This window comes from Prionailurus bengalensis, chromosome B1 (assembly GCF_016509475.1).
Source record: "Prionailurus bengalensis isolate Pbe53 chromosome B1, Fcat_Pben_1.1_paternal_pri, whole genome shotgun sequence".
Lineage (NCBI taxonomy): Eukaryota > Metazoa > Chordata > Mammalia > Carnivora > Felidae > Prionailurus > Prionailurus bengalensis.
The window spans coordinates 147184679-147206756 of NC_057344.1; positions in this window are offsets into that span (position 1 = coordinate 147184679).

The following is a 22078-nucleotide window of genomic DNA, read 5'->3' on the forward strand; positions in this document are numbered from 1 at the left end:
CTGTGGCAGAAAGGAGACTCCCAGAAGCTGGAGATAAAGAGGAGGAAATGTCAGGTGCTAGCCAGATTTTTTTCATTAACTCTGCAGCCGGGGAGTCCCTGAGTAAAAACCATACAAGTTAAACTCAGCATTATAGAAGAATTGTCATTATTTGTTTTAAAGCTAAGATTCTAATTATAATTTTAATACATATTGACATACTAAAATAATCTATAGTACAATTAATTTTTAAATCAGGTTATATTTAATGTGTTCAGTAGCTGATGTAGATGATCCTTCTAGATACAGACTCTCTTCCTGAAGTTTTCTAAAATGTCAGTTTGGAAAAGCACTTTCTTGTATTGAAATATTAATCAGATATATTTAAATTCTCTGTCACTTTCAAAAATTATTAAATCCCAGCAGTGTTTCTTGAATTTTTCCCAGAAATACTCACTTTGTCTTGTTGTATCGTTAAATTATTGTTTCTTTTTCAATCATTCAACAAATAATCATTCAGCATCTCCTGTGTAGCAGTTCTGTACTAGGTGCTTTGGAACCATCTATGAGCCAACTGGTAAAAGTCCTTGCCCTTTACCTGAGTTCTAGCAGAAGGAGATAGACAATAAACAATAAGTGTATTAGGTAGATGATGTCGTTCACTTATTTGGGCATAAGCCTCCTTCATTGAAAAGGTGACTTTAGAACTAAGACTTGAAGGAGATGAGGAAGTATCCCAGAGGAAACCTCGAGGGAGAGACTTCCAGACAGCAAGAGCACTCATTGCAAAGGCCCTGAGGCAGGAGTATGCTTGGCATACTTGAGGAACAGTGAGGAGTTGAGTGCCCAGAGCAGAGAGAGCCAGGGGAGAGGAGTTCAGAGTGGTACTGTGGGCCAGATGGAGGGTGGGGTGGGTGTAGGCTATTGTAAAGACCTGGGCTTTTGTGCTGAAGGGGATGAGGACTCATTGCAAGTTGTTTGTTTTTTTTTGTTTTTTTTTTTAATTTTTTTTTCAACGTTTTTATTTATTTTTGGGACAGAGAGAGACGGAGCATGAACGGGGGAGGGGCAGAGAGAGAGGGAGACACAGAATCGGAAACAGGCTCCAGGCTCTGAGCCATCAGCCCAGAGCGCGACGCGGGGCTCGAACTCCCGGACCGCGAGATCGTGACCTGGCTGAAGTCGGACGCTTAACCGACTGCGCCACCCAGGCGCCCCTCATTGCAAGTTTTTGACCATAGTAGGAACATGATCTTTCCCTATTTTCCTCTGTTCTTATACTTATTTGCTTTTGGGCATTTTTGTAATGTTTATAATAGCATTATTAGTAGGCTCTAGTCATGAGTATATTCAAATTTTTATCTGGTATGTTGCCTACAAAATGCAAAATCAGATACTGCAACAGCTTAGTTATATAAGCAAACAATACTCTATTTGTGGATTCTAAGTGCCAGGGGATTTCTGTATTCTGATTGGTTGACTTTGTGACTCAGTCAGTCCAAATATCATCCCTGATGCAACTTTTTAGAGTGCAGATTTTAGTAACCAATCTTACAGTGAAGCAATGTTTGCATATTTTATAACTTATTAGATTCTATTTTTTTCTAGATGGATCTCTGAACATTTACATTTTAATAAACTTCCCCCAGAAGAATACATTCTTCCTGCACACAGTGGCTCCCTTACATGTTTGAAAATATGAGCAAGCTTATACTTTGTATTTTATGCCCACTTCCCTTCTGTGAATGAAGTATGTGACTTCACATTCTGTATTTTCCAGTTAGGTTCAGAGGGTGTTTTTGGATCTTGCCTCAGGCCCACAGACTAGAGAGGCTGTGGCCTGGTTCACCTCATGGTAATGGCTAGTAGTAGTGTGTGTGGATGGATGTACTCCTGACCTGGAGCCCTGGGCCCATCTAAGGAGAGAAGTGTTATTTAATATAATTTTGTTTGCATATAAAGAGCCAAATGATTAGAGTATTGAATTAGTTGTTAGATATTTCTACTAATGGAAGCAATTTTATTTTGGCAGCTGGTGAGGTAAAGGGGTATAGGGGAGGAAAAAGTTTTTCCCTATCCTCTTAGGATAACTGGCTGAGTCTGAAAAGTAAACTGATACAGACAGATTAATAGGAAAAATGTATACACATTTATTAACTGTTTACATGTATATGGAAGCCTTCACAAGAGGCTGAGGCCTGGAAGAAACCATGAAAGCAGGAGGCTTTTATACCTTTGAGACAAAGAAGCAATAAATTGGTGAAGGATTGGGGCACCTGGGTGGCTCAGTCAGTTGAGCGTCAACTTCGGCTCAGGTCATGATCTCACGGCTCATGCGTTTGAGCCTTGCATTGGGCTTTGTGATGACAGCTCAGAGCCTGGAGCCTGCTTCAGATTCTGTGTCTCCCTCTCTCTCTGCCCTCCCCCACTCACATTCTATCTCAAAAATGAATAAACATTAAAAAAAATTTTTTTTAATTAGTGAAGGATTGACAAGGCAAAGGAGTTTGGGCTTAGGGTAGTGGTACTGGGGCTAGTAGGTCTTATCTTCCTTAAGTAGGGTTAATTTAATAAGATTTGTTTGCAGATTCCTCTGGTGCTATCTATGAGCTAATGAGAGTTTGTCTTTAGTAAAATAATTTATTTTCTGCCTTTATGTAGAAAACAGGGAGTTTTTTCCCTAGGTTTACTGCTTAATTGCCTTTTATTCAAATTGCCTTTAATTAAAGCAGCATATTTTAAGGTGGCATATTCTGGTTACCTTTGGTAGGTTGCTGACAATCTCTGTAAACACCTAAGAAAAAGGGTAAGAGAAGCCCCAGTCTACCCATCTGCAGGCCTTAGGCCAGAGGCAGGGAAGGAATCCTTGAATCTTCCATATGGTTCAAGCCCCTCACCAGGAGTAGGGGCTCCATCAAGGCTCAAAGGTAGTGAGATGATTCAAACTCCTTAGCCTTGTCCTTTATGCAGAGAGAAAGTAAGGGTTCTGAGAAAGAGCATGGGAGGGACACTTAACCCAGATTTACAAAGCAAGGGGCAGATAAGGCTTTCCAGATGAAGTGAAATTGGAATTGAGGCCCAGCAGGGTAAATAGAAGTTAGCAAATCATGAGAACACAGAAGAGGAGGAGAGGGAAGAGGAGGAGGAGGAGAGGACGATCTCAAACAACAAGAAGAGAGCTTAAAGAGTGGGGTTGGGAGTTGAGTAGTGGGTCAGGGAAGAATGAAGACTCATTAGAGGAAATACAAGGATTTTGGCATGGTTGAGTCATAGAATGCATTTGGGAAGAAGAGAAGAAGCTAGAGAGTTAGGCAGAAGCCATAGAGGTAGGGTCTTAAAGGCCATGGTGAGTTTCTAGTTTATTATAAAAATATCAGGGAACCTTGCTGGGGTTTTAAGCAGTGGAATGATATGTTTATGTTTGCATTTGAGAAAGGCCATCCTGATAATAGAATAGATTAGAAAGAAACAAGAGAGGGGATGGGGAGAGAAGGGACCATTGTCATTAATTCAAGTGAAAGAAGATGCTGATGGCTAGAGCTACTCGGATGGCAATGGTTATGAAGAAAAACAGATGTGTCTGAGAAAGAGTTATGTAGTAGCTTTCATTGACAGGACTTGTGACAGACTGGTGTTGGAAGCTAATGATACCATTTAACATAATGGGAGGGAATAGGGGGATTGAAATAAAGATCACAGAGAAGATCCTCTTTGTAGGTTAATATGGAACACACACTGTTCACATCACATCTGGGTTTGGCAACCCTATAAAACCACTGCCCAACTTGGTCTTCATGATGACCACATTCATAGAAGCAGCATGTCTAATAGACAGCTACCCTCTCTTCTTGTCTTCCTCCTCTGCCTTTTACCTGATAACCCTCTAAATTTTTGTCCCAACTCTCATCACTTTAAAAGGAACAGCCCTGGAATGCCAATCTCATGGTGGGGTTGAGTTTCAGCAGGAGACTTGACCTGTAGCCTCTGGCAGCACCTTGCTTTGGCTCTTGGATAAGAACCCTAGACAAGAATGTGCTGTAGTTTATTTGGGCATCACCTGATTTTTGAATTAGCCAAGGAACGCCATTGCCTCAGCAATTTGCAGAGAAAAGCAGATTGTTACTAACTTGTCACCATTCAACCCCTAAATCTGCCAAACTTGCCTTGATCTGGACTAGATGTGATTCCATCCCTTAGGCTAATTTTGGGGACAAGAGCCCTGGGGTGGTGGGGAAGAGAAAGTTGTGTGGAAGTTTGAGGGGCAAGTCCTATCAGATAATCTCTCTAGAGATGATGTTCTTCTCTGAAGAAGATTTTTCTTCTATTTTAACACATACTCTCCATCTCCTCTAATTGTAAAGTCATGCAATCCACAGATGTTGGCTTGGCAAGTGTGTCCACGCAGTCAGAAAAGCGAAGCAGCAGAAGGTTCAGTGTGCCAGGTACCAGGGCATGAGTTTTCAAGGAAGCGGTACCTTCCCAGTGCAATGGTCAATAGTCAAAACATTTTACCCCCCTCCTCCTTTTTTCTTTGGAGGGTTAGAGAAGGGCTGGGGGTGGGGGGGGGAAGTTGGGTTGGACTGGGGAAGAACCACAAAGGTGTTTTTCTGTAGAACAGATGAGGTCTCTGTACCGTATCTTGTGTTTAGTTTGTTTTTTATGGGTCCACAATTGAAATACACAAAAGCTAGGTGCCAAAAGGATTGAAAAGTCATTTGGAATAAGGATAGGAGCTGAACATGACCTCATGGGAAGAATGTCGCTCAGTGGAGACAAGTGGGAAACTTACATAGATGTGGGGGGCTGACACATTGTTCGCTTTCCAGAGAAGGGTTGGTCAGGGGCATCATGCCAAATGCTGGTAAAAATGTTCTGAAGGGCAAACCTTACATGGCCTGAGCATTTGGAATTTTTTGTTGGCTTCTTTAACCTGCTATATTTTCCAACTCTTTGGGCATACGAAAGCTCTCTTCATTCCCTTGCAGGCTATTAATTTCCTAATATGTAGGTCTTTGTCTCATTGACTAAATCCAAGCCAAAGTTAAGCAAATGAGATATTTATTATCTCACAATTCTGTGAAGATTGGACTTACACTGCCACAAGCCAGAAAACTACCGGAAGGGAGGAAAGAGTCCAGGAACAGATCCCCAACACCTTCAGAGGAAACATGACTCCACTGACACCTTTGTCTCAAACTTCTAGTCTCTAGAACTGTGAGAGAATACATTTTTGGTGTTTAAGCCATTCATTTTGAGATACTTTGTTACAGCAGCCCTAGGAGACTAACACACCATCTGAGCCCCTTGAACAAATTGAGTGTGAGAATCTATGCTTCTAGTGCCTTCTCTCACTGCCTCTTTTGCAAATGTTTCTTCCTAGAGCGTGAAGATACTAGCTCAGATGGAGTCTGTTTAGAGTATCATTCCCAGTGGTTATGTTTCTGTGTGCACTCGGTGTTTGTGGTTGAGGTGAACTTTGCTGAGTTATATGAATCAAAGTGTTTCAAAATGGACCTCCACATGAACTCTGGATGTCCTTTATTTTTGAATCAAGAAAAAAAGTTCTTAAAATGATTTGAAAAAAAAATACTTTTACATTTTAGATGGATTTCAAGGAATTAAATGTTTCTCACATTAAATATCTGTTAGAATGAGTATGATTGGACAACTTCAGATAAGTCATTTACCTGAGTTACATATCTTAAAAATGGTGGTAACAACAGTTTCCTGCTTGCATCAAAGAGTTGCTTTAAAAAAAAATAGTGTGAAAGCCCGCTATGAACTATAAAATACTATACACTTTTGTTGACATAAACTAAATTCATGATTATTGTTTTATTTATAATTTGTACTCTGCATTCATTTAAAATATATTTGAGACATAATGAAATACGGATAATTAAAATAGAAAATAAAATACAAAATCATCTAGGGGAAAGAGAACACAAATATGCCTCAAATCCTAAACTAAAATAGTGTGGTAGAAACTGCCTTAGCAAACACCCAGACTACAATTCCCAGTTTTCTTTGTAGTCAGATGTGGTCATATGATTTGGTTCTAGCCAGTGGGTCCTAGTGAATGGAAGTGATCTGTGCCACTTCCTGATCTGACTCATAAAGCCTTCCATGGTATTTCTTTATGCCATAACCCATTCACAAAGGGTGGAATGGTGACCCGAATACCAGAGTGATTTCGGAAGCCATATATTGCATATGACACAGATCTGTTAGCCTAGAACAACTGTGAGCAGCAGATAGACCCTTTCTCTTCTCCAAAGGCAACCAGAAATACCTGCCCTAGGCTGCTCTCTGAGTGTCTAATGAACCTCTGTGGTCATTGTATTTTGGACCTGTCATTTTATAGTAGTTTAGTCTAACTAGTACATACAGTTACTATATCTGAGTATTAAATTTAGTTCACTTAGTTCATTTTTCAGGTTATCATCTTTCTCTGTTAATCCTTCCGTGTCTCCAGATTGCCTTCACAATTAAATTCAAAATCCTTAACATGGTTCACAAAACATGTTCTGATTTCTCCCTACTTCTCCATAGTGTTTCTTGCTACTCTTTATTTTGATAATAAATAAAATTCTCCAATGAAACAGAAAAACTTGCCTTTCCTCTAACATTCTCATTTCTGTGTTTCTTGCTCTCCCTGAACTGCTTTCTCTTTTTCCTGCCTAGTTTTAGATGATCTCAACTCTCACCTGTGGAAAGCCTTTCTTAATTCTCCCACTCTCCTGACTAAATATTTATCTTATAGTTTCCCACAGCACTCCATCTGTTCTACTAAGACTTACTTTCCTCTATTGTAATCATTGGTTTGATTTAGGGACCTGTCAACTGACCTAGAGTTCATTGATGGCAGAAGACTTTCTTTGAGACATCTTTGTATCCCTAGTTTCTACCAGAGTACCTGAAATGTTTTTCAAATAAGTAAGCAAATTATTTCAGTGCTATTTATTGAGTGCTTCACATGTGTCAGGCCCTTTAAGTGCTGGGGATCCAAAAAATGACAAGGCCTCTGCCTTCATGGAGATCACAGTCTAGTGGAGGAGACAGACATCAATCAAATAATCAAACAAAAAATGTACAACCTTGGTAAAGGCTGTACATATGCATATATCAGCCATTAATAACGTTCCAGTCTGACTTCTCAGTAGTTGAGTACAAGAAATTTATGATTTGGCACTCAAAATTATTGCAGTTTGAAAACATGTAAAATTATTGAATTCTATAAATATTAATCAGACCTATCACATATTGAGCTTTTTTTATGGGTGAGGCACTTCAAAAAGATGATCAAATTAAGATCTTCTTGAACTCTCAGGAAAACCCTATCAGTTATAGACTATTATTACAGAGAATGAGTTTATAATTATGGTCTCTAGACCAAACTCAAAATCAGAACCATCTACCTAAAAGTGCCATCAGGCATGGCTTGGGGAATTAGTTTTTTGGCCATGCCTTGTACCAAGCTCTGATCATGGTGTTGATCTACCACTTGCTCTTCCTCACAGAAGAAATTAAAAAGTGAGATGCTTCTTAGATCTGGTGACATTTCAACTTCAAATCATGGGCATCTAATGTATTCCTGTGAGCTCTTAGGGAAGCCTGAGAAAGTATACCTCCTGGTGAGGGTTTACTGCATGTTTTTTCCCCTCACCTTTCTTTTCTTTTTTTCCACAGTTTCCATACAATCATCCCCATTGTTCAGATAGAGAGTTGGGGATTAGTGAGATAACAAGTGCTATGTCCAGAGGTGTGATGTGATTTGCCTAAATTCAGGTATGAAAAGTAAAGAAAGCTCTGTTTTCATATATATATATATATATATATGTATATATATATATATCTACATAGATATAGATATAGATGTAGATATAGATATAGATATATGGCTTATACAGACAGAAGAAAATACATAGGTTTATAATTTTAGCTATTTAAAAAAGGAAGCACTCAGATTTTTCAGGTGGTACATTTCTGGCCTTTGATTGTAGAAGAAATTGGAATTTTGTGATCATTCATTCATTCATTCATTCACATATGGGAGTAAAAATGTTCCATAGGGACACTGTCCTTGCTCTGGAGGAGAATGAAAGAGATACACAAGCAAATATAGGAAAGATACTGATTTCTTTGATAGAGCAGCTGTTACATATTATGAACATGTAAAGAAGGTGGTAGCTATATTTCCATGGATGGTCAGGAACAGTCTGAGGAGGTGACATTGTCCCCTTGGTTTGAGTAGAAATTCATGAAACAGAGATAGAGAGAAAGTATATACAGGGAAGAAGTACATAGTGTGCAAGAGCTTGGAGATATTACAGGGAACATAGGAAAAGAGCAAAGAGTTCAGTTTGCTTGTTATAGAGGATACTAGGAGTGTGGCAGTGGTGAGAGTGGCTGGGGGAATGGTAGACTAAATCATGGAAAGCTTTGTAGACTATTACAGGACTAGAAGTTAAGATATTATCTTATGTAAAATATAAAATGTGAGGTTAATGAAGACATTTAAGACAGGGAAAGGACATAAACATATTGGTGTTTTCAAATGGTAACAGTGGAGATAGGAAAGAAGAATTGCTTTGAGAAATATCTTTTCAAGAAAAATTTAGGAGATAGAAATTATCTTATCGGAGATAGAACTGATAGCAAAAATTATTTAGGTGAGAGGAAGGACTGGAGCTGTGCTTTCCCATAGGATAGCCACATAAGGCTTTTTAAATTTAAATTACATTAAATGCAGTGAAAATTCATCTCCTCAGCCACTAGCCACATTCCACGTGCTCTATGATCATGAGTGTCTTGGACACAATATTGGACAGCACAGACACAGAACATTACCATAATTACGAAAAGTTCTTTTTTTTGTTTGTTTAGTAGAAATTTCTATTGGACAACACAGGACTAAAATATCACTCTGTTTTAAGTTTGGGTAGTGAATGACAATGGCACTTATCAAAATAGGGAATATAAGAAAGTTTGAAAGGGAAAAAAAGGACTTCCATTTGGATACAATGTGTCTGAGATACTGTTGGACATCCAGGTGAAAATGTCAAGCAAGCCGTTATTAGATCTGGTACTCAGGAGAGGCAAGTTTAGAGACAGATAGATATCAGAGTCTTCAACTTACAGGCTGAAGCCACGGATGTGGTATGAGAAGAGGACCAGGAATACCCCATAGATCTTCCTCACTTAAAGGGAAGCAGAGAAATAGTAGTACAGTATGAAAAGTGATCCAAAGAAGAGCAATCTGAAAAGCCCAGAGAAGAATTCTGATAGAGTGAAAAAGTTAGTAATGACAAATTAGGAAAAATATCCAAAGCCTTAGAGCATCCAAAGAGGATTTGTCCTTAAAAGATTCCTCTGGTTTTGGAGGTCAGTAAGTCGTTAGTAATCTTGCCTTCAGTGGTTTCCATGAGAAACCACTGGGAGAAGAAGCTAGATTTCAGCAGAGCTGGAATGGAATTGATGTGTGGGGGGGGGTGGGGGGGGGTGGGGGGGGTGGTGGTGGTGGTGGTGGCAGGAGTGGTATAGGAGAGAAAAGCTCTCCCTTTCTTCTGGAAGTTCAGCTGTGAGGATGGCAAAGAGAGGTAATTAGCCTAAGGGACAGGAAAGGATAAGGAAAAAAAAAATTTATTTTATAGAAAGTGTAGACCTTGTAGCTGGGAAAACTGGACAGCGACATGCAGAAGAATGAACCTGGACCACTTTCTTACACCATACACACAAAAAAACTCAAAGTGGATGAAAGACCTCAATGTAAGACAGGAAGCCATCAAAATCCTCGAGGAGAAAGCAGGCAAAAACCTCTTTGATTTTGCCCGCAGCAATTTCTCACTAAACACGTCTCTGGAGGCAAGGGAAACAAAAGCAAAAATGAACTACTGGGACCTCATCAAAATAATAAGCTTCTGCACAGGGCAAAACTAAAAGGCAACTGACAGAATAGGAGAAGATATTTGCAAATGACATATTGGATAAAGGGTTAGTATCCAAAATCTATAAAGAACTGATTAAACTCAACACCCAAAAAATGAATAATCCAGTGAAGAAATGGGCAAAAGACATGAATAGACACTTCTCCAAAGAAGACATCCAGATGGCCAACCGACACATGAAAAAATGCTCAACTTCACTTATTATCAGGGAAATACAAATCAAAACCACAATAAGATACCACCTTATACCTGTCAGAATGGCTAACATTAACAACTCAGGCAACAACAGATGTTGGCGAGGATGCAGAGAAAGAGGATCTCTTTTGCATTGTTGGTGGGAATGCAAGCTGGTACAGCCAGTCTGGAGAACAGTATGGAGGTTCCTCAAAAAGCTAAAAATAGAACTACCCTACGACCCAGCAATTGCACTACTAGGTATTTATCCAAGAGATACAGGTATGCTGTTTCAAAGGGACACATGCACCCCCATGTTTATAGCAGCACTGTCAACAATAGCCAGAGTATGGAAAGAGCCCAAATGTCCTTCAATGGATGACTGGATAAAGAAGATGTGGTATATATATATATATATAATGGAGTATTACTCAACAATCAAAAAGAATGAAATCTTGCCATTTGCAACTAGGTGGATGGAACTGGAGGGTATTATGCTAAGTGAAATTAGAGAAAGACAAATATCATATGACTTCATTCATATGAGGACTTTAAGAGACAAAACAGATGAACATAAGGGAAGGGAAATAAAGTAATATAAAAACAGGGAGGGGGACAAAACATAAGAGACCCATAAATATGGAGAACAAACAGAGGGTTACTGGAGGAGTTGTGGGAGGGGGATGAACTAAATGGGTAAGGGGCACTAAGGAATCTACTCCTGAAATCATTGTTGCACTATATGCTAACTAATTTGGATGTAAATTTAAAAATAAATAAATAAAATTAAAAATTAAAAAAAGTGTAGACCCTGAATATTCTTTACCTGTAAGTAGGAGTGGGTGGAGTTGAAAAGACTTAAATGGCCTTGGAGTAAAGGTATAATTACTGAGCCAAATGTCAGAGACAGTGGAAGGAAAGATGGGTGAATCTTGAAAAGGGAAAAAGATACTCCTGTTTCCCAGAGCCAGAATGAAAGGAGAGAATGATTAATAGTTGTGGGTGGAGGTAGAGAAATTTGGAACTGTTCACATCCTAGTTTTGTAACTAATGTTTTCAGGTATGATTTATAGACTATACAGAAACATTATGTATATGGCTAATGTTTGAACCTTGACAAAAGCCAAAGGCATGTCAACTCAATTCATAAGATTTTGCATCGGAGGAAGCTAATGAAGTCTAAATGGACAATTTTCCAGACTGGGATGATTTATAGTAAATCCATTAAGTAGCTTCTGATAGGTCTGTGTCTAAATTGGACTTCTGTAGAGCAGGTTAATAATAAGCTCAGAGTTGAATTTTGTGGTAAATAAGCTCCAAGAAAGACAAAATGAATAAATGAATAAATCTACTTTACACATCAGAATCAAACTTCAGAGTACGAAATACAGAAAATAAAAAGAAAACCTAAAACACTAACAGAGAAGAGAAAACATTAACTACAAGGGTAGGTAATTAGATTGGCAACAGGCTTCTTAGTGGCAACAATAGAAGATCTAAGAAAGAAGGGAAATATCTTTAAAGAAAACATAGTTGCCAATCTAGTATACCCAACTAAACTATGATTCAATGGCAAAGATAAAATGAAAACATTGAAGAGTAATCCTGAAAGAATTTACTAGTTATAGATTCTCATGGAAAAAATTAAGGACACACTTTAGGAATAAAACTTTTGAATGTATAGAAGGAAAGAATGAGAAGCAAGAGGCAATGTGATAAAAAGAAATGGGCCTACATGGCAATATCTAAATAATCACTAACTCTGTAAATAATAAAAATAGAACTGATTAGCTTGGAGATAAAACATATATGGAGGTAAAATACTGACAATAATGTATAAAACAGGAATGTGAGTAGAGTGAAAAGTTCAGCAGAACTTTTACTTATTCAGGAAGAAGAGAGTTAAATTGTTTCAGATTTTAAGTCAAATTGTGCATGTGAAAATTATAAGGGTAACCGTTCAAGTTATGGAATATATAAAATTCAAATAACTCAAAATCTGAAAACAAAAAAAGATCAAACTTAAGCCAAGCAAGAGAATAGAAAAAAAGAATTATAGGGAATTTTTTCATATTGCCCTATTGGCTCTGATCTATCTATCTATCTATCTATCTACCTACTATTTATTTATGAAAGAGCTGCAAGTGAGTGAGGGGCAGAAATAGAGAGAGAGAGAGAATCCCATGAGGTGCAGTGAGAGAGGGAGAGAAAGAGGGAGAGAGAGAGTGCGGAGTCCAAGCTCACCTTAAGTGGGGCTCAAACTCACAAACTGAGATCATGACCTGAACAAAAGTCGGATGCTTGACCAACTGAGCCACACAGGCACCCTGGCTCTTTTTTAATTTTAATTTAAAAATGTTTCACTATCAATTGTGAATGTTTTTGAGCTTATGGGTTTAAGAAAAAGGGAGAATATGCAGTTTTCCTCCAAACCTATGACATGCCAACCAACATAGTGCTACATGTTAGTGTTACATAGTGTCATTTTGGTGGTGAAATGACTGTATGCATAGCAATTCTAGCAGAAATAGGAGAAAGCTATTAGAACTAAAAAGAGTTTAGCAAAGTTTTAGATATATGACCTATTTATAAAAATCAGTAGTATTTCTCTATGCAATTATCAACTAGAAAATATAACTGAAATGAGATGTTATTTACAATATCACCCCAAATGAATAAATTTCTACAAATCAATCTAGAAAAGAAAGCCAATATCTTTGTGGAGAAATATTCAAAGCTCCATTAAAAACATAATAGACATTTTGAATAAATGGATAGGCTGACTTAATGTAGTACAGATGTCACTTTTCCTCAAACAAATCTACAAACTCAATACAATTCCAGTCAAAATTCCATTTATATTTTTTTGAAGAACTTGAAAAACTGTACAAAATCTAGGAAAATAAAAGTCTATGAATAGCTAAGCCACATTAAAAAAGAAAAGAGAGGATTTACTACATCAGATATTAAGACACTTGACAATTATGTGGTTTAAAGTTGTTAAAAAATTATTGGTTATGGAACAAAGAGTGGAATGGAATAAAGACTCATAAATTGAACTTTGAATATGGGAAACATACAGCTGACAGGTAAAGTGACATAATAAAAAAAAAGATGTAAGAACAGATTATTTTAGTGTCACTGGAACATTCCTCATACAAGAAGAAATTTGGACCCCTATTTTACACTGTATAGGAGGCAGTTCTGCATAAATTAGAGACATCATTGTGAGGTTAAAAATTCTAAATATAATAAAATATTAAAAAACAACAACATCAATGACAAAACACAAACCCAATGAAAAATGCATTAAGGATATGAAAAGGCAGTATAAAGCAGGAAGTCTGAATGGCTAACAAATTCCCAAAGAGATCTCAAATGTAATCAAAGAAATTAAAGCCAACAGTGAGATGTCCTATTAAAGCTATCAGAACGGCAGACATTAGAAATGTGCATACCAAGCAGAGGTCAGGATATATAATGATAGATACTCTAATGTTCTCCTGTGGATGCATGCAGTGGTATGTTCATTGCTGTTACACCCTATGGTCTGGCAGGCTCTTGGTTGTTTATCCCAGAGAATTTCTTGCACATATCTATGAAGATCCATATAAGTAAATGTTAAAATATGAAATAATGTGTATGTTAGACCTGATGAAAGCATGAGATATTTGAAGAGACGAGAAAGTAGGGCAGCAGGTTGGTGGGATCTCCACAAGTTTGTTATTTTTTCTTTTGGGTTTGAGTTTTGAGGACAGGCTATAAAACCATCTGGATAGGGATGGGGGAAGCACAGTGACTGGGCTATTTGTGCATATTTTTATGCAAAGCCTTGCCTTTGGCATGAGTCATATCTAACATGGTGAGAGAAGGAAATAAACACAGATGGAGGAAGGTGCCTAGAGGAATGAACCTGAGGTCTTGTGCCTGATTCCACACTGCAGGTCATGTGAGGGCAATGAGTGCACTGGAGATATGGACCCGCAGTAAGGAGGCAGCAATGTGTGGGGACTTCCTGAGAACCAATGGCTGTATCTACTGACTCCAGCAGTGGGTGTCTGCATGATGCTCCGTAGAGCTAGGAGTGATCAGCCACATTTCAGTAGATGTCATCATAGAATTCCCAGGGACCAAACTGTATCCAACTGCTTCATAAGCCCACATACTAAGAAAAGGCATAAAGACCTACAGGTAAGGAATGTAAACACTCCTTCCTCGGATAGTTAAAATCACATGATTTCTCACATACCCACAGACAACATATTGGAAAGGAGAAAGGGGAAGAGGAGGTGTGCTAAAAAGATTGGTAACTTACCCCAAAGAGAGTTAACCTGAAAGAAGTTGTTAAGCAGGAAGAGATGTCTTTAACTGGCATAGGAGATTAGATCAGTTTTAAAATAAGAAGACACTGCATTTCCCCCGTGCATATATGTGTGTAAAGTTGGTGACGTGACCTTACTACATTGCCATATGTATTGTCATTGCACCAAATTAAGAATGTGATTCAGGCAGTTCTTTTTCATACTTGGTCTAAACAGATGGAAACCCCATGGAGCAAATTACAGGATGATTCAGAGCAGGAAACACACTTTCACAAGGAAACAAGAATCATAAGGCTATGGTAATCATGTGTAATGGGTTCACCCACGACTATTAAACAGAGGCCCTTGTGGAATAAAATCAGCCTCTATGACTCTTAATGGTGTTGACAAGCCGAGAAACTTGAGTCGGCCTGCCTCAGGTGATTTCAGGACTCCAGTGGCATTCCTCATGTCCTCACTTTTTTTTTTTTTTAAATCTGACAGATGCTACCCTTTGCTTTTCAATTCTTGGCTATTATTTTCCATTCATAAAATTCATGTACCTTGATTTAACACTGATTTAAAGCAATTCCTCCCCCCCTTTTTTTTGTCACCAAATCTAGTTATTTCTTCCTACCGTGTTTTGAGTAATAATGTCTACCAGCAGGGAGAACTTGTTTTAAGATAGTAGTTTCTCATTTTTAACTAATCAAAGATATAAAACAGTTCAAAGTAGAACTTCTGGTCTGCTTCTAGCCACTTAGTATATATAACCACCTTAGTATATTCTAGGCTACAGTTTCCCTCTATGCTCATTTATCACCTTGAGGACCTCTAAAATGAAGACATAGTAAACAAAGAAGCCAGTACATTCAGTTTCGGGGAAAGAACATGACTGATTATTGAACTGCTTCACATCCTAGTTTTGTTTTTCACTTAGGCAAGATACTAAACGGAGTCTCTCTCATTTATTTAAGAGATAAGACTTTCTGCATTGTTGTGAGAAAGTTTAGATGGTTCAATATGCATAACAGTAAAGAGGGGGAAAGAAACCACTTAATTTCCAATATTTAGGGTTATTTTACCCTAGTTTTATCTAACTTTAGCTCTATAAATAGGAGGCTCTAAATGAGAATAAAAAGTAAAGTTAATTGAGAAGTTTTGGTAAATCCTCCAGTGGAATTCCTCCCAGAACATGAGAAAGTGAACGAATGACGCTAAAGTGAGTAACAAATGTTTCTCAGAGGGAGGTAGTATCCAGTTCTTTAAAAAATCAGCGGAGAGATCATAAAACAAATTTTGGCGATAGATCATGGTAGTAATTTCCCCGAGCTGCTATAACAAAGTACCACAAACTGGGTGGCTTAAACAACAGAAATTTATTGTCTCATAGTTCTAGAGGCTGGAAGTCTGAAACCAAGGTGTCAGCGGGGCCATATTCTCTCTTAAATCTGTAGTGGAGAATCTTTCCTTACCTCTTCTAGCTTCTGCTGTGTATCAGTGATTCCGGGCACTCCTTGGCTTGCAGGTGAATCACTCCAGTCTCTATAATCAGATGGCTCTCTTCTCCCTGTGTGTCTTTACCTTGTCTTCCTTCTGTGAGTGTTTGTGTCCAAATTTCCCCTTTCCCCTTTTTATAAAGACACTGGTCATACTGGATAAAGGGCACATCCTGTTCCAGCATGACCTCATTTTACCCAATTACACCTGCAACAACCCATTCCCGAATAGGTCACATTCTAAGGTACTGGGAGTGAAAACTTCAACATATGAATTTGTAGAGGGGGGGAGGGTGGGGTGGGAACACAATTCAACCCATAACAAGGAGAAAGGCTAACTCATAGCCAGAGGACTAACCAACAACTTTGGGACACCTGGGTGGCTCAGTCAACTAAGCGTCCACTTCGGCTCAGGTCATGATCTTGCAGTCCGTGAGTACGCGTCAGGCTCTGTGCCAACAGCTTGGAGCCCGGAGCCTGCTTCAGATTCTGTGTCTCCCTCTCTTTTTCTGTCCCTCTCCTGCTCATGCTCTGTCTCTCTCTCTTTCTCTCTCTCAAAATAAACAAACAAACAAACAAACACTAAAAAAATAAAAGGAGAGAACTAACAAGAACCTTGATAATTTTGTGTATTCTGTTTTCTTTCAGTCCCGAGTCAATAAAAATTGGGAGTTTAACTGGGCTCTTGGGTATTCGTCACTGGTTAGAGAGCTGTTTGGAGGCTGGGTAGGTTCATTGGAAGCGTAGTTCTATTCCAGAGATGGTTTGGCATATGGAGCTCACCAGGGGTAAAGACTGTGGTAATGTGTGGGTGAGCCAGCAGGAGAGGTAGACAAGTCCAGACACAAGTTGAAAAGAACCTTTCTACTCTGGACTCACTTCCCAGGGCATTGCAGAAAGCAGTTCCTACTGGACCCAGGGAAAGCGCCTTCTCAATAGAATGTGACCTTCTCCTTCCAGAGTCACAGATTTATGAATTTTCCTGTTCGTTTCTTTATTTTCATCTCTCTAGTTGCTCGGAGGAAAATCAGGATAATTCTGACAGTAGAACTTTCAACTTAAGGCCTTTTATTGCTCCTGGGTTTGTGGTTTTGGGTATTACTCATACATTTACATCCACAAAGTAACCTTGAGTTGTTGAAATGTGGTCATTAATTAATCAAGTAATCTAAGTAAAACCTTCCCTGTTAGGCATTTCTTGTATCATTTTTCCAGTGAGTTTGAAACTGGGTTTCCAATAATTTCTGATCATGAAGGATCCTCTGGCTTAGGACTCACAGTAGAAAAGTTCATGGAAAGCCTAGGGTGTTAACTTCTTTCCTGGCTGTATTCCAGTTGGTTTTAAATCACTCTGCTTGCTTTGGCTTTCCCACATTACCTCTTTATGTGGGTGTTATAGGAACCTTCCACTAGTGTCCAGTAAAACTCACCCCTTCCCTCTCAGTCTTGCTACAAAAGGTTGAAAAAAAAAAAAAAAAACAACCTGGTGGTACCCTTACCTTAAAAGTCAGGCCAAAGGATAGACAGAGGTAACAAAGAGGGGGAGTGGTCATCATTTTTCACACTTAACTGTTTGTGAGGGACCATCAGAAAAGAGCTCTATGGAGGGAATGGCTCTTTATGGAGTGAGCCCTTTGGAGGAAATATGAGTCCCATGAGAATTTGAAGTTCACCTAGAGGTTTAAGAAAGGATTAGCAATTCATGTGTGCTACCAGCCAAAGGCAGAAAGGAAGTTATTCTTGTGTTGTGGGTGGTCAAATGTCCATGGAGCTATGAGATTATCTGGCAGAGGTAAATAGCAGTGAAGAAGAACAAAGAAGGGATTTTTTTTTTTTCTAAGCATACAGCTGTACTACTAAGTCATCCAGGTTAGCACTGAGCACTTAGGGGATGTTCAGATGTAGAGAGCACCACACACTCTCATAATATCTCTTTATTAAAAAATTATTTTTATCCCCCATTTTTTAATTATGAAAATAATACATGCACATTGAAGAATAATCAGACTGTATGGAAACAAATTAAGGAACTGAAAAAAATATATACTATAGACCTTCTACCACAATTATTTTCATTATTACATATTACCTTCTAGTTTTTGTCTAATGCATTCATTTTCCTTGAGTTGCAATCTGCTTAATATTAAATCATAAACATTTTCCCATGTCACAGTCTTTATCATTATCATTTTACACCACAATATACTAGTTCATTGTATTATGTATGTTAAACCATTTTCCTATGGTGGGATATTGGGAAACATGTACTTTTATGAGTAACTTGAATTATAGTCTTCGTAGATGGTGTTTTGCTTCATTGCATTTGGGGCGAATACATTTTCCAGGAACCATATTGGGTTCATTAGACATAAGAATTTGATACCAGTACCTGAATTTAATAAAAAGTGAGAATTACCCAGTACCTGTACCACCAGCCATTTGTAGGAGATGAGTATTAGAATGTTGGTAACATGGAATTGGTACTCTAAAAAAAAAAAAAAGAAAGAAAAAAGAAAGGAATGAAAAGTACTCTTTGGGTGTCAAAGAAAGTCAAAGAGAATTTTGAGGCATTAGCAGAGAGATTAGTGACTATAATAATGTATTTCTGTGTTCTGGATAAGAAGGCATTCGGCATGGTCTGCCCAAAATGAAGCCAGAATTCCAAGTAGAAATGCAATAACGTTAAGAAAACTTTTCTTGGCATTATAAGCTCACACATGTACTTTTATATGCTACAAAGTTGAAAAAAAAGTTAAAATTCTGAAGTATTGAGGCCACAGCTATAAAAAATTAAGGTTTTAAACTAGATTTATGAAAGTAAGAAAATATATGTTATGGTATGCTAAATGCTATTCTAACTAGTGCTTTTTCATGCTGGCAAATGTTCTACTTCTGCCAATGTGAACAATTATTTTTGCTGGCCCAAAACAGTTCAAACAAAAACAGAAGTCAGCCACCATTTCTTAACATAGTAAAGTTGAAAATTTCAAACATTTAATGGAAATTGTTTTCACGTTTATTTCATTGGTATTCAAAGGAAGTAGTAGGAATTCCATAAAAGTTTGTGTTTCTGACAAAAGTAAATTGCTAATGTAAAGTTATTTGGAGGTTAGAAGTATGATAAATGGAGATGATTTAGAAAGAAACAAGAGTATCTATTTTAAAAACATTATTATTAGCTTCTTCCTTCTTTGACCCTCACAGACTGTGTAAGAGTCTGAAAAAAGACACGGTGAGTGGACTACCAAATATTCATTCTTTTTTCATGTTTAACAGAAACCAAATTCCTCAGTGAGTTCCACAGATTCAGCTAAAATACTTTCCCAGACTTGCTTACAGTTTGGAGTAGCTACATGACATTTTCGGCTGATGAAATAATTGACAAAAATGCTAGATTCAACTCCTTTACTCTTCTTTCCTTCTTGTTCTTGCCTGGAAAACAGGTAGTTAGGTTGAAAGTAACATCCAACTTGGGACACCCCACAGCAAGGATGAAGAATTAGCTATATAATGAGAATGAGGAATGAAGAGGAAGTGGGATCCAGGGACACTGATGACACCATGGAACTAACCACTGGGCTGCTTGTCTCTGCACTTCTTTTTATGTGAGGCGAATTATGTGAGGCTCTATGGTTAAGCCACTGGCATCAGTTTTTTGCTACATACAGTACACACAAATGCTAAATGAGGCAGAGCCCTTGATATAGCCTCTTTTTGTATCTTGTACTTCTATTTACAAAGTGTCTGCTATGATAATAATGTGTTTAATGATTTTTGTCCTCAAATCTTCTGAGCTATTAACTACATTAATGACAACATTTGTAAAGCATCCTCTCTTGTTCATCATTGTATTTAATGCCTACAAGTATCTGACATACCATGTGAACTTAATAAATTATATTTCCAGGTAATTTGGAAAGCTGTTTTGACTCCAAAATACACACGCACGCGCGCGCACACACACACACACACGCCCATCTTTACATAAATACATGGATGCACAAACATTCTATATATATATGTTATGTGTTTTAAAATATTTGTATTGCTTTGAAGTACTCAGATATTAAAGAATTATTCTATGAGAATAATTGTCACTATTTCTTTTCCAGTTAGGATTTGTGTATTACTGTAATAATGGACATTTATGTGTCTCATTGAATGCTAAGGTCTTAGGGAAACATAAGAGAACTGAAAGGGAGATAAACAGTGACTTTGGATCTCCAGCTGCATTTGTCAAGCCACAAGCATTCTGTAAAAACAAAACAAAACAAACATGCAGGATTTTAAACTCAAGTAACTTTTGGAAATACAGCATGTTACACCGTCTTTATCCTGGTGATTCATGGGTCCATTAAAGTTGCCTACAGTAGAGAAAACTGTTTAACTCTGTGTAATCTGGAATTTTCCAATCTTATGTGATCATCAAGCCCTTCTATTCAAGTTACACCTATTAATAATGCTCAGGGGAGATACTTCTGTGACACATACTCTGAAAAACCCTGCAATTCAGTGACCAGAAACCTGAAAAATCATCGCTATTACATGGTATTGATCTACATTAGTTAGTGTAACTAGATAGTAATGAGAAATAAAACATATGACTTTTGGAAAAGAGTAGAAAAATGAAGACTTTTTGCAGAAGACAGAAATACCTAGTTTACCATGAAGGTGAGGCATTTATTTTGTTCCCTATTTTAGCTCCAGTGGCCAGAGTAACACGTAAGTGTTACTTGTTGGTGGAAGGAAGGCTTGGTGGAAGGAAGGATTGATGGAGAGATAAGGGATCTCATGGGATCCAGTATTCTAGAGAAACATCCTGAGAAAGTTGCCTAACAGGTATGGTTTGATAACCTTTCTGAAGACTTGAATGTGCCTCACATACTGCTTTTTCTCCAAATTGTCATTGTTTAAAACTTTTGAGTTTTACTCTAATGATAGAAAATATGTGGACTTGATATCTATCAATCAGAATTTTCTCAACATAGTACTCCAGGCAACTACTACCAGCTGATTAGCATAAGGAAGAGAGCGAAAACCATCTCTAACATAACAATTTCCATCTCTAATGTAAGGCTTAATATTATTTTTTCCTGCTTAAATAATTTATACTTATCTCATAATCATTAGTCTCATGTCCCTAGCATTATCTGAAGATGAATTATTTACTTTTTTCTCTCAGATGCTATTGTGATTGTTTTAAAATGACCACAAATTCTTTGATGTTTCTCTTCAATAGATGGAAACTAATTCCTTGTCTACTAAGTGTGGGCTGGAGTGGATTTAGTGAATCTCTTCTAATGAAAAGAATTTAATGGAAGTGACATGTGAAACTTTGAAGACTAGATATAAAAAATACTGTGACTACCTGCTAGTTTTTTTCCCCTCCTCTATCTCTATTTCTTGTTTTCTCTCTCTCAGATAATTCAGTGGGGAGGAAGCTAGCATCCAGGCTAGAAGCCCATGTGGTGAGGAACTGAGACCTCACTCACCAGCAGCCATATGAGTGAGCAATCTGGAAGTGGTACCTTCAGCCCCAGTCGGGCCATCAGATGAAACTGCAGTGTCTGCCAGTGCCCTACAACCTTATGAGAGTCTCTGAGCCAGCGTCACCCAGGTGAGCAACTTCTGAATTCCTGACCCATAGAAACTAAATAATACATGATTACTATTTAAACCACTAAGTTTGAGGATAATATTTAAAATATAAATGGATAACTAATTCAACAATTTTAGGAACTTTTTTTAATGTTTATTTTTGGGAGAGAGAGAGACAGAGTGAAAGTGGGAAAGGGGCAGGGAGAGAGGGAGACACAGAATCTGAAGTAGGCTCTAGGCTCTGAGCTGTCAGCACAGAGCCCCACTTGGGACTCAGACTCACAAACCGCAAGACCATGACCTGAGCCAAAGTCAGATGATTAAACAACTGAACCACCTAGGTGCTCCAACAATTTTAAGAACTTTTAAAGAAATAGGACTCATTTACGGCCCCTTTAAAAACCCACCCTCCTCTACTCCCAATTTTATTACTTTGGTATGGCCAAATTAGCTAGTTATCCACCAATTCCTGTTTGTTTGTTTGTTTTTTTCTAAAGCAGGGGTAAGAAAACTCTGTTAAAAAAGACCAGATAGTAAATACTTTAGGCCTTGTGGGCCATGTGGTCTTTGTCACAACTAC